The 17181-nt window shown below is 40.3% G+C and overlaps 1 protein-coding gene across 1 annotated transcript in view; it reads left to right on the forward strand.

Moving 5' to 3' along the window:
• The window catches only part of LOC126465925 (uncharacterized), a 405052-nt gene that overhangs the window by 145515 nt on the left and 242356 nt on the right, over positions 1 to 17181 (forward strand). The gene's annotated exons all lie outside the window — the stretch shown is intronic.

Below are 17181 nucleotides of genomic sequence, written 5' to 3' on the forward strand. Positions count from 1 at the left end.
CAAATATCAGTAAACCTATAATATTTATGGGTGTCAGTGCAAGCCACTACAAACAAATACAATAATATTCAGGAGATAGGTGGGTACGATTAGGAAAGGAAAACACACAAAACACACTCAATCATCTTTCATCCACATTAAGTACTACTGTGTAATTGAATAGTGTTAACTGTGTAAATGCAATTCTGTCAAAATCTGATGTGCATCATGTGTATCAAGTAGTAATGGCAGCAATGTATCACAGTCAATAATAGTTAAGTCAACGTCATAGTCATCATGTCAAGACCAATGTTTGCGAAGCCAGATCAAATGTACTGTTGTTGAACAACTGTCAGTGAGCCAAGATATGCAAATACTTCCTCTCTTCAAAAAAAAGTATATACTGCTTAGTGATTTAACAAAGTGTGTGTATAGACTATCTTCCTTCTAATTTAGTGTTCTAGTCTGCTATCTTCATCCTCCTTGTTCCATAAGACCAACAAAAAAAAATATGCATCTCACTTACTTTACCTCTTATCCACCAAAACTCCAATAATCATCAACTTCACACAATCTCAATAATACCTCAATAATACCTCTTCGATACGTCGATACATATAAATCTTATCATCAATATCATTTACCTTACCTCTTGTCCACAAAAACTCCAATAATCATCAACTTCATATAATCTCAATAATACCTCAATAATACCTCTTCAATATGTCGATACATATAAACCTTATTGCCAATGTCACTTCACTTCCATAACAACTCCTTCCTCTAGTCAGTCTCCTCGAACAAGTACAGATAAAATCCTAATGCAAACTTCAGTTCATCATCCCATACAATCTGAAGACACATTGTCAACACACAACCTCTGTGTAATCCATCTGACCCAAATCTTCTGCTCATTATGAATTATAAACAAAGAAATGCATACATGACCTCTAACAGACTTAGTTCGAATAACTATCAGTAATTAAGTACGATTACGGAGTGTGAATAATCATAATATTTCACAGTGAGTACACCACTTCAAGAATTATGGCAAACAGAAGCAAACATGTGGAGCATTTCTTGTGTCAAGTATCACTTCCTATTTCAATTGCTCACGAAAAATGCAGTATAATAACTGTCAATGGTCTAAACCTAGTTTCGGTATGTCATGTCGTTAGCTTCCTTCCTATTAGCATAAAGTTATACAGCTTCCATAAAACCTCAGCTCATGTGACTTCTATGAAGTTCTTTGTACTAATGTCGTTCGTCGAATTATAGCAGTTAATTTTCTTATCTTAAAAATATAAGGCACTTAGCGTAAGCAAAACAAGCAATAGCGAGTAAATATACCAGTAGAGAACAGAATGTCAAAAAGTGGATGCAGCACAAATCCTACAACGAGGCTCTGCCAAGCGAACAATCTGTAACCTATACCATAGTGTAACCTAAACTCTATATTCGTACACTGTACATCAGCATTTCTATACACCAAATTAAAGAGTGGTTATGACAACAACAGATATGTATAAATATGCAATCCATACGCAAAGCAGTAAACATGTCATTAGCATCATATCAGCATAAGCAAATAAATGTTCATATGTCATCTTAACAAGTAAACATGAAGGCGCAAGCAGATAAATCACAAAGTATAACTTACATACCTAACCACATCAGCACGATAAATCAGGTGACAATTATAATTTAAATAAATAAGCACAGCAGGCACATAATTAAAAAATATGACATCAGTGAAAAAGCAGTGCAGCCAAGCGATGCATAATATACACAAGTTACAACCCAGTTCATTAATAATCATTGTCAAAATCAGTTAACGTACGCAAGCACGTCGCTTCACGAGTAAATTCACAGAACATGAAATTAGCACAAAGTATGAATCACGTAATTGCGAGCAGCAAATTACGTCTAAAGTACGTACCTAAGTGGAAATATGTTACCTGAAAAATAAACTCAATTAATAGTTACCCTTTTTAGTTTATTAGTTTCTTCTTCGAAATTACATTCTTCCTGAAAATTTCTCGATAGCAAGTCCTCTTAACGTCGGAGACACACAGAATTTACCTGAAGTTCTTAAATATTTTATAGAACCGTATCCTGAAAAATACTGAATGTTAATAACATAATTCATCAAGTCCCTATAGCTGTATACTGAATTTAGTCGGAGAAATTAGACTGTGTATTTGTTTACGGCTGTCAGTGCATTCGCACTGAGCGCTCGATCAGCTGTAGGCGCGTGACGTAGGAAGCAATTGTTCGCGGTCAACGACTGCCTTGTGCGGCGCGCAGACTTGACTGTTGCTTTGAGTATGTGCCGCCGCCAAAACACAGCGCGGTATCCTTGTACTCTCCGCATGTTTACATCTAGCTGTTGGTTTCTCAAAAGTATGTCACTGCACAAAAATTTTTTAAAAGTATATCATTCCACAAAAATTTTAGAAACTACGAACCTCACGTTTTGTGGTAGGAACAGCATAATTACGAATAGCGTCAAGTTTTTCTGGATCAGGAAGAATACCTTCTGTAGAAATAATGTGACCGAGAAATTTCACCTGAGAACGACCAAATTCAGATTTTTCTAAGTTTACTGTAATGCCAACTCTTGCAAAGATACGTAACAATGAATCCAAAATTTTGTTGTGCTCACTCCAAGAACTTTTCGCTATAAGAATATCGGCAACATATGAAGCGATGTTGTCACGAAGATAAACAGGTAAAATTTCGTTTAAACTAGGAATGAATGCTGATGAAGATACAGTAAGTCCAAACGGTAATTTCCGAAGTCACTTTTGGGTAAATTAGTCATATCCGGTTATTGTTTACTTACTCACTAGATAGATTGATAGTCGAAGAGTTGGTTTGACAGATGCAAAGAATAGTAAGAGAGTAGGCAGCGGTACAGAAAACTAAAAGAGAAATAGCACCACTACAGCTCGGGGCCCTATGCTCGCTACGGCACATATTCACTTAGAGTAGTGAATCCCCTGAGGCCTTTAATAGCCGCACATAATTTCCAGTTTGTGACTTAGTGGCAAATTTGGCGGAAGTGCGTACATAAATTGATCTAACCAAGAACATGGATGTATGTCATTCTAAGAGTTGCGGAAGATCTTAAATTTCCGGACAGTCAAAAAGTGTTTATAGTCAAAGTTTTCGCCTCGTGGCGACAAAGACCTACCGCGTCTGTCCCAGTCCCAATGACGATTATTGTCAAGTTCGCGCGCCTGGCGCTCTCTTGTCGCATCCCGTAAATGAAACAAATTATTTTCTTCAAACCCCTCTGATATCTGTGATTCCAAATTTCTTTTACTGTCTTTTCCTACGATTTCGCCTTCAATCTGTTTGACTTGCTTTTTTAAAGCCTCAAATTCCCTTTTCACGCGTTCATTAAATTTTCCTTGATTTTCAACATGTTTATTTATGTTCTGATACTCTTCGGTTTCTGCAAATGGCAATGGTGCTGTATCATCCGAATCTCTGTCCCCATGTAAACTAAGATTTGTCAGTTTATCTGAAATTTCCTCAACTCTTTCCGATAAGTCACCTAAATGTTCTTTCTGTTTATTTACGTCTTCCGTAAGTGTCGCGACTCGGGTTTCAGTATTGACACATTTAGTAGTGAACTGTTCATACTGTTGCGTTAAGTTATTTATTCTGTCGTTTGGTACGGATTTCTCGATTCTCTCAAGTATTTCTTCCTTATCGTGTGCACATTGTAAATTTAAGTCTAAAAATTTCTGTACTATCACGCGATCTTTTTCTTCCTGTTCCCTGCCCTGTTCCTCTTGTCTGATTTCTGTTGAAATTAAGCTATTATTGTGAGCCTTCAAAATCGGTTGTACTTCTTCTCTAATTTCTTTATTTGATTCGTCTTTCATGTATTTGAAACATGTCCCTGTTCGTGAGCCTAACTGTGTTTCCATTGTTTCCATCTCGGTTTTACTTGTTCCTATTTGTGAGCCTAACCGTATTGTCAAAGTTTCCATCTTCGAGTTAATTCTTTCTATACGTGTTTTAATTGTTCCTATTTGTGATCCCAAATTTAATATTGCACCCATCAATTGCTCCATTTCTTCTGTCGTTAACCACGCAATCTGAGAATTTTTCGATTGTGAAAAATTTTGAACTGTTTCCGGACTATTTTCCCTACTTATTAAATTGTTTTCCCCTACATTATTAACGACACTGTTTTCCTCTGTTGGCGAGTTCGCCATGTCAACAATTTCGTCATTCTCACTATTCATAATTTTCGCCTTTTTTATCGACCGCGCAATCATTTACAAAACATAAAAAAATTCGTCACTGTACAAAATTACACACAATGACTCTTTATCTCCAACAATACCATTTACATCAAATATTTCCCTCAAACACGATTAATCGAACAATTGAAATAATTGCACTAAATTGTCAAACGCGTATACAAGACAACAAATCAAATTGTGAGAAAAAATACCATTAGAAGAATGACAATTACCAAATCTACACATGCAAAATAGACTACAATTACTAAACTCAAATTACTACAACAATACTACGGTCTACTATTTTTACAATCAGAAGATTCCAAGGGACGATCCGAAGCAGCGGTCGCCACGTGCATGGGGGCTTAATTAAATATAATTTGCAAATACTTTTTGTTTTTAATAGCTGTAAGTCCGATTACGCTATTCTCGTAATCGGTTGGCCCTGACTAGTATTATTACGCTATCTGACTGCAAAGAACAACAACAAGAATGAAATGAAAATTTTCATAAACACAGTTAATTAATTAAGTCCCCAGCAACTATAAAACCTACAAAACCAAAGCCCAAATGTAATTGTTCTGTGTGTGGGAGTGTGACTCAACGTACACATCTGGCACGGTTCTTCTTCAACAAGACAAGAAATTTCAAATACCATTTATACTGACGTGATAAAAGAAAATTAGAAATACCATATTTGCTCAAGGGAAGTAGAATTACACTCTAATACAAGAACACAAGCCAGATGCTTTGTTGACTGAACCTGTCATGACGCATTATTTAAAACATGTGAAACGTCCCCTTTCAACAATTATACAAGACTGTGCTTAACCTGACACACAATATTTTTAGCGCAACGCAATCTGACTTTCAAAATTTCCTACTAAAGAATGGCCCTGACAAACATTAAACTATACCTTTCACAAATCACTTACCTCACAAAAATCTTCGCTGCTCAAGCTACTGCAATACAGCGAGCGCCACTACTGCCAGCTAAATAAAAGATTCAAACTACTGAAGGCACTAACTACTGATAGGGATAGTTAGCAAATGAAAGATATTAATAGAGAACAAACAATGTATTTACCTTGATATCATCATATATAAATATACCAGTTCATGAAAAATTACAAAACTCCGCCATCTCTCTCCCCACATCCACCACTGCTGGCGGCTCACCTCCAACTGCGCAACGCTACGCGCTGTTCACAGCCAGCTGCCTAACACTACAATGGCGAGTATTACAACAATGCAAAGCAGACACAGACTGCCCACAGCACAGCCAGTGATTGTCATACAGAGGTGGCGTTACCAATAAAAAACCTAAACAGCCTACTTACATAGAGAAAACATAAACAGCCTACTTACATAGCCCCCATGCTCCCCACAAAAATTTTTACAAATGGTGTTGGGCACTGGCCAATACAGATTTGACAAAAATTTTTCACAATTACAGTAACAAAGATATAAAATGCACACACTTATTAATATTATGTTGGTCAAAAGACCAAAATTTCTCAAGTCCATAAAGACAGTCCACATTGTTCATCACAGTAAAAATGCAGAGTTTTTCTCAAAGTCCAAGCAGTAAAAGAAAATGCACACAGAAGTAGTGGATTTCCATGCAGTCTTGAAGAAGTAGTGTTGTCCTTCCAATGGAAAGACAGTGCTGACTCTTGATATGCTGACAGATAATGGGCCACAACATAGCAAACCCACAGCAGAGTCATTCGACGTTTTGAAGAACATTGGTAGGTCATCACAGAGCAGACCCACTGTAGTCCTGGTAGAGATTACGGTATTGGTGGGCCACCAGAGGTGCAGACCCACTGCAGTCCCTGTAGAAATAATGGTATTGATGGATCATCAAAGATGTAGACCCACTGTAGTCCTTGTAGAGATAATGGTATTGGTGGGCCACCAGAGGTGCAGACCCACTGTAGTCCTTGTAGAGATGGCCAGCAGCCATCTGTTGCGATTGTGCAGGTGCACATTCACCATTGAAGAGTCTTGCGGAGAATATAGCAAGTCCATAAACCACCACTTGTGCACTCACAAAGTTTTTTGGAATTGTCCTTAGAACGAGCAATGCTGTTATCCAGTCCCTTGCTGAATTATCAACACACGTGCAAACACTAACAGTCCCTACTTCTCACATATTGTCCATATACTATGACCAACAGAAACGTGTGCAGTGAAATGTAACTAACAAGTTAATAATATCATGAACTGGTGACAATTACAATTTTATAACATGAGAATACAATAACAAAGGTACACAATACATCATTAAAAACATAACAATATAGATAACATTTGTAGTAATACAGGCTTAACAAAAGAATAGAAATAAACATATACATCAGTGTTACAGGAATTATGACATGAGTACATACATAGAAGATCAGAATAATTATTGAAACATCAACTTCACACATGAGCATTTAAACAGAATGAATAATGTCTAACATCTTTACAAAGTAAATAACATATTATTAATGCCAATTATATTTGAGGATAACAGTATTCCTCATCATAGTGAATGTAGCTTAATATTAAAAGAGAAAAAAATTCTATGAAACTACACAGAGACAGGAAGAAAACAAATACTCAAGGGTACACAAACACATAGTGGGATAACACCAATAGGAAAGGACAGGGTTCGTTTTCAGTGTAACATGTGGTACTGCAGTCCAACCCAAAACTTCATATATCTTTCCACTTATTTCATCCTTTGTTTCCACCAAAAAAAATTCTATCTAAGCATGCTTTCTGTATTTATATGTTCACACATTTCTTACCTCAACATTTATTTCCAAGAAAATCCTACCTAAACCTGTTTTCTCAATGCATTTCTTCCAATTCATCGCAACTCATTCTCTTAGAGGCTACCCCCTCTTAAGCTAACTTAAATCTACTGAGCTCAGATGCTAAACTAAGGGACGAGGCAATGCAGCATCACATAAAACAATTAATATAAACAGCAATAAAAAAAAATGGAAAATCGCAAAGCAAGCTACAGTAAATCTAAATTAACAGATAAAATGCAAAATTACAACTAATATGAGCCAATGTGCAGCAACATGAAAAATCAATGAGTAGTAAAATTGGCTTAGCAGAGTAACACAAATTAAAGTTCAGTAGCACTATGCCTGGCAAACAGCAGCTTATATCGAAACATGACATAGCTCAAGCAGAAAAAATATTACAGTAAAAACAACAATGCAGATAAGGGAAATGTATATTCACATCTTAATGTCTATGTAAATTAAAGTGGTGCACCACAAGAAGTTATTCTACCAAAAAGTTACCAATTACTTGAAAAGAAAATTATGAATGCAGTTACTAGTTCCTTCTTATTGTTCTCTCCATTCCAAGAGCTCCTTTTTTAAAGAATGTGGATCATAAAATAATTATTTAATAGATCTGTTGACAGAAAGTGTTCACATTAGCAAATGCATTTCATTTTATAAAAGCAATGCTGCAACACAGCTGAAAAACAGGTATCAAATGAAATAAGCAATTACGCAAACCAAAGCATAAAAATATCATTCAATAGTCATGTGACATTTCATAAGTTAGTAGAAATTCTCTCAACTCTCGTAGAAAGACACTTGTCATAATCAGGTGTGCAGATGTACGAATATTTCCCATCAATTCATAAGCATTGCAGTAATTAGCACAAAGTGCGAGTAATCATATGTTTTCAAGTAACGAGGGTGTCGCATTAGCGATGAAAGGCACACCCTAATGGCTTGTTCTCCAGGTGTTTGACACGTCCCACGTCCCCTTTTTTTTTCTACCTGTGCCGCTGAAAAGGGCTCGCAATAATGGCTTTTTCTCCAGGCGTCTGACACAGCTGGGTGCCCGCGACGCATTACGTGCAGGTGGTCACTTAACTTTCGTACGGAAATATTTACGACAGGAGATTCTGCTACCGTTGCAGTCTCATTTAAAAATATTTCACAGGTCAAGAATTAGCGTTGCAAATCTGTAGAAACAAAATCCTATAAATATAAGTGTCCAAAAAAAATTTTCGTCTGCATTGTAATACATTCACGAATATACACACACATTTCATAACTCTTAAAGTACGATTCTTGGTTTCCAACAACCTTTCATAAATCAGAGTCCCTAACCCCTACTCCTTATTCCTTACCTTATTACACATATACATATTCATATTCATCAACACGTCTTCAATATTTCATCATAATAGCTACATAGCATAATCAGATTCCTCATATAGCATCAGCTTATTTATCATAAACATACCTCAACAGCATAGTACACATCGTCGTCGTAATAATAACATCATAACACTTCAGTCAAATCTCAAAATCGTCGTAACTTCCTCCAATAATTTCAAAACGTAAAAAAAATTCTCTGCTCATTTCAATAGTGTCATCTACCTCAAACGTACTTTAAAATCATGCTCCCTTACCAAATATATCATTCAAATCTCTCATAGTATCACAATGGTTCCGAAAAAAATATGAACAGTTTACAAAGTACAGACAAAATACAGTTTCATAAGTGTGAAGTTATCCAACTGTGTATTTGCGTAAACATGTGTCACTGATGTAGTAAAATAAATGTTTGTCTCTCTCAGTTAAATGATCAGATAGCTGTGTAATTTGTGTGTTAGAGAAATATAGTACCGATGTGTAAAGTTGTATAAGCAAATACCATATTAGCTAGGGTTCCTTGTGGTTGCCACACACATGGTACACAAAGTAAGTGTGTACCCCCCTGAGGATAAATGTAATTATACCCTCAGGTGTTACAAATTACAGCAATGGAATGAAATGTATCACGGAAAACTTTCTTTGTAATAAAAAAATCTTTGAAAATAAATGTTTTAAGTACAAAATTAATCACTCAAATACGTGTCCAGTTATTACTTCTTTCATCGCGGAATTGCGACGGATGTGACCTGTAATTGTTGTGTTCCTCTTTCCGCATTCCGCGATTGTCAGTGTCAATTTCCAATTCTTGTAACAGTCCCTGAAAAGCTTCAATGTCGTCTTTGCAACGTCCTGCCAAAATAATATGTCGTAAATGTTCAGGTAATTTGATTAAGCAAATGCGGATGAGTTCTGAGGGGCTGTATGGGTTTGACAGGTACTGATTCTTGTGCAACATGTCTTCAAAATATTTCACAAGACTGGAGAATTCAGATTGTTCGAAATGTTTCATCATTATGATACCATGTTTTACCCGGTCTTGTGTGGCTTGAGACCAATATGCTGAGAGGAAGGCATGGTAAAATTCTCCTTCACTGTGGCAATCGTGAATGACCGACCGCATTCTTACAGCTGGTTCATTCTCTAAGTAGCCACACATAAATTCTAATCTGTGCTCTAATGACCAGTTGGGAGGAAAACAATGAGAGAATTGATGGAGCCATGCTTGTGGATGAATGTCGTTCCCAGAATTCTTAAATGTTTTGAATTTACGTGTAGTAATGAACAGCTTATAGTCAAAGTCATCATGTCGGCGAGTCGCATATCGGTCATTGTTATGTCGTTTCGGCGGTTCCATTTCAAAATTCGGTGCACCTTGCCAATTTCTTTCATAACTTCCGAAGTGTCCTGTGTTATTATTTTGTGGTTGTTCCGTATTTCTAAGTCCCTCTTCCCGTATTGGGGCGCGAGTATCCTCTGAAATACGTAATTCTTGTATTAACTGTGTCAGCTGATCTTGTACTTCCCGGATTTCTCTTTGGTGTTCCGTATTAATCTGATTCTGATTTTGTTTGAATTTCCTAATTTGTTCGCACTCTTCAGTGTCAGTGAAGGCTACAGGTCTTGTGTCATTCAGATCATCATCTACCTTTGTAGATAAGTTAGTGACCTGATCCGAAAGTTCGGCTACTTTCTCCGATAGTGAACACATTTCCTCAGTGTGTTTTTCTGAACCAAGTTTCAGAGTGTCCATTTGTGTTGAAATCGTATCTACTGTGTCCTTTAAGTTTTCCTGAGTTATTGCAAGTTGCGTAACCGAATTGGTAGATGCAACTGAGTCAATTTTAGCCCACAAGGTCTCATGATTTTCATGAACAATGGCTTGCAGTTCTTTTATGGCTGCTTCGTGATTCTGTAATGCATTTTCATGCCGCGAAAAAATAGGTTGAAAATGCTCACAAATTTGTGTTTTTACGTCATTACAGACTTTTTGACATTTCGATTCAATGTTATGTAACTCAGTAGTTAAATCTTCACGTGTTTGTTCAAGCGTGGTGTGAAGATTTTGTTCCATTGCGTCTAACTGTTGCTGTGTTTGTCTCTGGTGTTGTTCCATTGTGTCTAACTTTTGAAGATTTTGTTCCACTGTGTCTAACTTTTGCTGTGTTTGTCTCTGATTTTGTTCCATTGTGTCTAACTTTTGAAGCTTTTGCTGTGTTTGTCCCATTTGTTGTATTAATTGTAATAACAATGCATTGGTGTCTGAAACATGTTCCTCAGTGCTTTTCGGCAGTGAATTTACACCGGAAACATTCACATTTTGACAAGCAGAAAATGTGTCTTGACTTATTTGAGAAAACGGTGAGGATCCAAAACCTGAATCTACAGTATTTGCGAGATCGTGTCGTGTCATTTCGGCTTCCTGAGGCGAGCTATGGCAGACCGATCGATCGATAATGCTGCCCTCTTCACTAATTGTTTCACTGTCCACGCCATTGTTTGACGCCCGCTCCATTTCCCTGTGCACAGTTACCAAATTACTACTTTGAACATCAGTAAATTCATTACTCGGCGGCGCTGATAAGCTACGCTCGTCATCACTATTATTTCTCAGTTTAGTTTGGAGCCTAGTGTTACGTTTTTCACACGCCATTATTGTCACAGTATTTCACACGATAACAAAGAAAAGCACAATTTGAAGATCAAAAATAAGAGAACACATTAACATAGCACTGAAAATAATATCTAGTTAATTGCAGCTGCGAAATACTTGGTGCAAATCTACATGCATGCCAAAACTGTTTTACTGTACAACAATGAAAGACTGCAACTACAAAGGAGATTTTCTCTACAATTACGCGCTAGCAATAAACAATAGCTACACTAATTACACAAACTACAAGAAAAAATCAGAAGATTCCAGTGAGGTATCCTCGGCTAAGGGTCGACATATGAAACGTCCCCTTTCAACAATTATACAAGACTGTGCTTAACCTGACACACAATATTTTTAGCGCAACGCAATCTGACTTTCAAAATTTCCTACTAAAGAATGGCCCTGACAAACATTAAACTATACCTTTCACAAATCACTTACCTCACAAAAATCTTCGCTGCTCAAGCTACTGCAATACAGCGAGCGCCACTACTGCCAGCTAAATAAAAGATTCAAACTACTGAAGGCACTAACTACTGATAGGGATAGTTAGCAAATGAAAGATATTAATAGAGAACAAACAATGTATTTACCTTGATATCATCATATATAAATATACCAGTTCATGAAAAATTACAAAACTCCGCCATCTCTCTCCCCACATCCACCACTGCTGGCGGCTCACCTCCAACTGCGCAACGCTACGCGCTGTTCACAGCCAGCTGCCTAACACTACAATGGCGAGTATTACAACAATGCAAAGCAGACACAGACTGCCCACAGCACAGCCAGTGATTGTCATACAGAGGTGGCGTTACCAATAAAAAACCTAAACAGCCTACTTACATAGAGAAAACATAAACAGCCTACTTACACATGGAAAGAATGAAAAAACACGCAATATTTTACCTTCATATATATTGACGAAAAGCACTCTGATCGTTACAATATCTTCATTAGAATAACATCTGCTATCTCTCTCATCAAATAACTGGATAAAACATGGAACAAGCACTCCTTACTACAACCTCTCGACAAGCCTTGCCCACTCGCACATCTCAACACGAACTGTCTTCTACGAGCTCTGCCCACGCACTGACTGCTACGAGCTCTCGACAAGCACTGACTTCTACGAGTTCTTAACAGGCACTGACTTATACGAGCTCTAAACAGGCACTGACTTCTACGAGTTCTTGGCAAGCACTGTGGAGGCGGCTTAATAGTACTCTTTGGCGCAATCTCTGGCGCAGTGGCTCAGTGTAGCCACCTTTCAATGGGTAGCGGGGTCTATATGGAGGGGACTGGGTGTTCTTTTTTTTTTTTTTTAAGTTGGAAGGACTTGGGAAACTACAGAAAGGGCGTAAGTCTAAAATGGTGCAGGGCAAACACAAATACGAACCTAGCAACAATCGGGGTTGTAGTTGTCAATTGCCGTGGCTGTGTTGGGAAAGAACCAGAGCTCCAAGCCCTAATAGAAAGCACTGAAGCTCAAATCGTTAGAGGTATGGAAAGCTGGCTAAAGCTGGAAACAAGTTCAACCGAAATTTTTTCAAAGGACCTAACCGTCTGCGGAAAATATAGATTAAATACAGTCAGTGATGGATTGTTTATTGCTGTCAGTAGTGGTCTGCCTGGTAGTAAAGTAGACAGTTATTGTGAGTTAGTATGGGTAGAGATAATGCTTGACAACCGGAATAAATAGATAACCGCTTCATTTTACCGACCCCATGACTCAGATGATAGAATTGCTCAACAGTTCAAAGAAAACTTGCGTCTTATTTCGAACAGGTATCCCACTCATACAATTGTAGGAGGGTTGACTGAAAAGTAATGCCTCCACATTTGTAACTCTTCAACAGATAGCAGCACTGGTACGCGGCAAGTACTGGCTTGTTCCGTAGCCTCTTCTCTACAACTCCAGTTGGCGGGAAGCCGTAGCATTGACAGTGTAAAGTATGGAACCTTGCGCAGACGGTCGGTCGATGCGATTTAAGCAACGTGCAGCCATTTAATTCTTGACAGCAGATGGTGTCACCCCAAAGGAGATTCATCAGAGGATGAAAGCAGTTTCTGGTGATTGTCTTGATGTGAGTACTGCGCCTCGTTGGGCGAGTATGTTTAAAGATGTTGAGGCGGGAACATCTGACCTGCGTAACAAGCAAATACGTAGTTGGACGTCCTGTGACAGCAACCAACGAGTTTCACAAGCAAAATGTTGACAGATTGATTCAGGACGATTGTAGTATCACTCCGAGAGAAAAAGAAAGTACAATCGGCAAAATCGGAAAAGGGAAATGTTTTCCTGCAGCATGAAAATGCCGAATCACACAATTCACGCACCACCACAGCAGCACTTCAGGGACTAAATCTCACCACCGTACTCATCCTCCATACAGTCCAGATTTAGCACCGTCTGACTTCCATCTGTTCCCAATAATGAGAGACAATCTGCGGGGATATCATTATACTTCTGATGAAGACGTAGAGAGAACTGTGAGACTGTGGTTGCGGAAACAGAGTGTCGACTTCTTCCGTGACGGCTTAAGGAAACTTGTTCATAGTTTGCAGAAATGTGTCCAGTTGGGAGGTGATCATGTGGAAAAGTGAATATTCTAAGGATTATTTCTGCGTTTGATTTATTAAAATATTCCCATCCAAACCCAATTAACGAAGGTGGAGGCATTATTTTTCATTGAGCCCTCGTAGGTGGTGGTGACTTCACTCTACTATCGGTATGTTGGCAAAAATACATGTTTAAAGCCGGCGGTAAGAAAAAAACGTCGCCCGAAATTGAACTAAATGCTTTCTCAGAAAATTATTTTGAGCAGTTAGCTCAGTAGCCAGTTAAAAGTGTAAATGACCTTAATGCAACAAGTAATCCTCAGCAAAAAGGGAGCATCATGTCAGATACAGAGGTTAGTAACCACGAGGTTGTTGTAGCGAGACTGAATTCTATGACATCCAAAACCAGTAAAAATAAGCACAAAGTACATCCATTCGAAAAAAAATCAGATAAACATTCGCTTGATGCTTTTATCAGAGCCAGTCTCAACTCCTTCTGATCTCCCTATATAAGCGTAGACCAGATGTGGTGTGATTTCAGAAAAATAGAATCGACGGAAACTGAGAGATATAAATCACATAAAATGATAAGACCTGATACAGATCCCCTATGGTACGCAAAATGTTGCAAACGCAACGATAAGAGTTTGCCAAATTTGAAAGAATGCAAAATCTCCATGATTGGTGAAATTTTACAGAAGCACGAAATTTAGCACGAACTTCAGTGCGAGATGCTTTTAATAGTTTCTACAACGAAAGTGTCTCGAAACTGGCGGTAAATCCAAAGATATTCTGGTCATTTGCAAAGTACACGAGCGACAAGCCGTAAATCAATGCCTTCACTGTGCGATAACAATGGTGATATCACTAATGACAGTTCCATTAAATCAGAGTTACTAAACATGGCTTCCCGGAACACCGTCACCAAAGGAGGTGAAGTAAATACACTCCTGGAAATTGAAATAAGAACACCGTGAATTCATTGTCCCAGGAAGGGGAAACTTTATTGACACATTCCTGGGGTCAGATACATCACATGATCACACTGACAGAACCACAGGTACATAGACACAGGCAACAGAGCATGCACAATGTCGGCACTAGTACAGTGTATATCCACCTTTCGCAGCAATGCAGGCTGCTATTCTCCCATGGAGACGATCGTAGAGATGCTGGATGTAGTCCTGTGGAACGGCTTGCCATGCCATTTCCACCTGGCGCCTCAGTTGGACCAGCGTTCGTGCTGGACGTGCAGACCGCGTGAGACGACGCTTCATCCAGTCCCAAACATGCTCAATGGGGGACAGATCCGGAGATCTTGCTGGCCAGGGTAGTTGACTTACACCTTCTAGAGCACGTTGGGTGGCACGGGATACATGCGGACGTGCATTGTCCTGTTGGAACAGCAAGTTCCCTTGCCGGTCTAGGAATGGTAGAACGATGGGTTCGATGACGGTTTGGATGTACCGTGCACTATTCAGTGTCCCCTCGACGATCACCAGTGGTGTACGGCCAGTGTAGGAGATCGCTCCCCACACCATGATGCCGGGTGTTGGCCCTGTGTGCCTCGGTCGTATGCAGTCCTGATTGTGGCGCTCACCGGCACGGCGCCAAACACGCATACGACCATCATTGGCACCAAGGCAGAAGCGACTCTCATCGCTGAAGACGACACGTCTCCATTCGTCCCTCCATTCACGCCTGTCGCGACACCACTGGAGGCGGGCTGCACGATGTTGGGGCGTGAGCGGAAGACGGCCTAACGGTGTGCGGGACCGTAGCCCAGCTTCATGGAGACGGTTGCGAATGGTCCTCGCCGATACCCCAGGAGCAACAGTGTGCCTAATTTGCTGGGAAGTGGCGGTGCGGTCCCCTACGGCACTGCGTAGGATCCTACGGTCTTGGCGTTCATCCGTGCGTCGCTGCGGTCCGGTTCCAGGTCGACGGGCACGTGCACCTTCCGCCGACCACTGGCGACAACATCGATGTACTGTGGAGACTGTGTTGAGCAATTCGGCGTTACGTCCACCCGGCCTCCCGCATGCCCACTATACGCCCTCGCTCAAAGTCCGTCAACTGCACATACGGTTCACGTCCACGCTGTCGCGGCATGCTACCAGTGTTAAAGACTGCGATGGAGCTCCGTATGCCACGGCAAACTGGCTGACACTGACAGCGGCGGTGCACAAATGCTGCGCAGCTAGCGCCATTCGACGGGCAACACCGCGGTTCCTGGTGTGTCCGCTGTGCCGTGCGTGTGATCATTGCTTGTACAGCCCTCTCGCAGTGTCCAGAGCAAGTATGGTGGGTCTGACACACCGGTGTCAATGTGTTCTTTTTTCCATTTCCAGGAGTGTATTTCAAATTCAAGTCTAGAACAATTGCCAACATGAGTAACTTAGAAGTAGATATCCTCGGGGGAGCGAAGCAGCTTATATACTATGTGATCGTAAGTATACCGACACCTGGCTGAAAATGACTTACAAGTTCGTGGCGCCCACCATCGGTAGTGGTGGAATTCAATACGGTTTGGCCCACCATTAGCCTTGACGACAGCTTCCACTCTCGCAGGCATATGTTCAATCAGGTACTGGAAGGTTTCTTTGGAAACTGCAGCCCATTCTTCACGGAATGCTACACTGAGCAGAGGTATCGATGTCGGTCGGTGAGGTCTGGCACGAAGTCGGCGTTCCAAAACATCCCAAAGGTGTTCTGTAGAATTCAGGTCAGGACTCTGTGCCGGCCAGTCCATTACCCTTACAAGGATGTTATTGTCGTGTAACCACTCCGTCACAGGCCGTGCATTGTGCTCGATCGTGTTGAAAGATGCAGTCACCATCCCCGAACTGCTCTTCAGCAGCGGGAAGCAAGAAGGTGCTTCAAACATCAATGTAGGCCTGTGCTCTGATAGTGCCACGCCAAACAACAAGTGGTGCAAGCTCCCTCCATGAAAAACACGACCACACCATAACACTATCGCCTCCGAATTTTACTGTTGGCACTACACACGTTGGCAGATGCCGCTCACCGGGCGTTCGCCATCCTCACACCCTGCCATCGGATCGGCACATTGTTTACCGTGATTCGCCACTCCACACAACCTTTTTCCACTCTTCAATCGTCCAATGTTTACGCTCCTTACACCAAGCGAGGCATCGCTTGGCATTTACCGGCTTGTTGTGTGGCTTATGAGCAGCTCCTCGACCATGAAATCCATGTTTTCTCACCTCCTGCGTAACTGTCATAGTACTTGCAGTGGATTCTTAACCAGTTTGGAATTACTGTGTGATGGTGTGGATAGATGTCTGTCTATTACACATTACGACCCTCTTCAACTGTCTGCTGCTTCTGTCAGTCAACAGACGAGGTCAGCCTGTAACCTTTTGTGCTGTACGTGCCCCTTCACGTTGCCAATTCACTGTCACATCGGAAACAGTGGACCTATGAATGTTCAGGAGTGTGGAAATCTCGCGTACAGACGTATGACACAAGTGACGCCCAATCACCTGATCCTTTCGAAGTCCATGAGTTCCGC

Source organism: Schistocerca serialis, chromosome 1, assembly GCF_023864345.2.
Source record: "Schistocerca serialis cubense isolate TAMUIC-IGC-003099 chromosome 1, iqSchSeri2.2, whole genome shotgun sequence".
Classification (NCBI taxonomy): Eukaryota; Metazoa; Arthropoda; class Insecta; order Orthoptera; family Acrididae; genus Schistocerca; species Schistocerca serialis.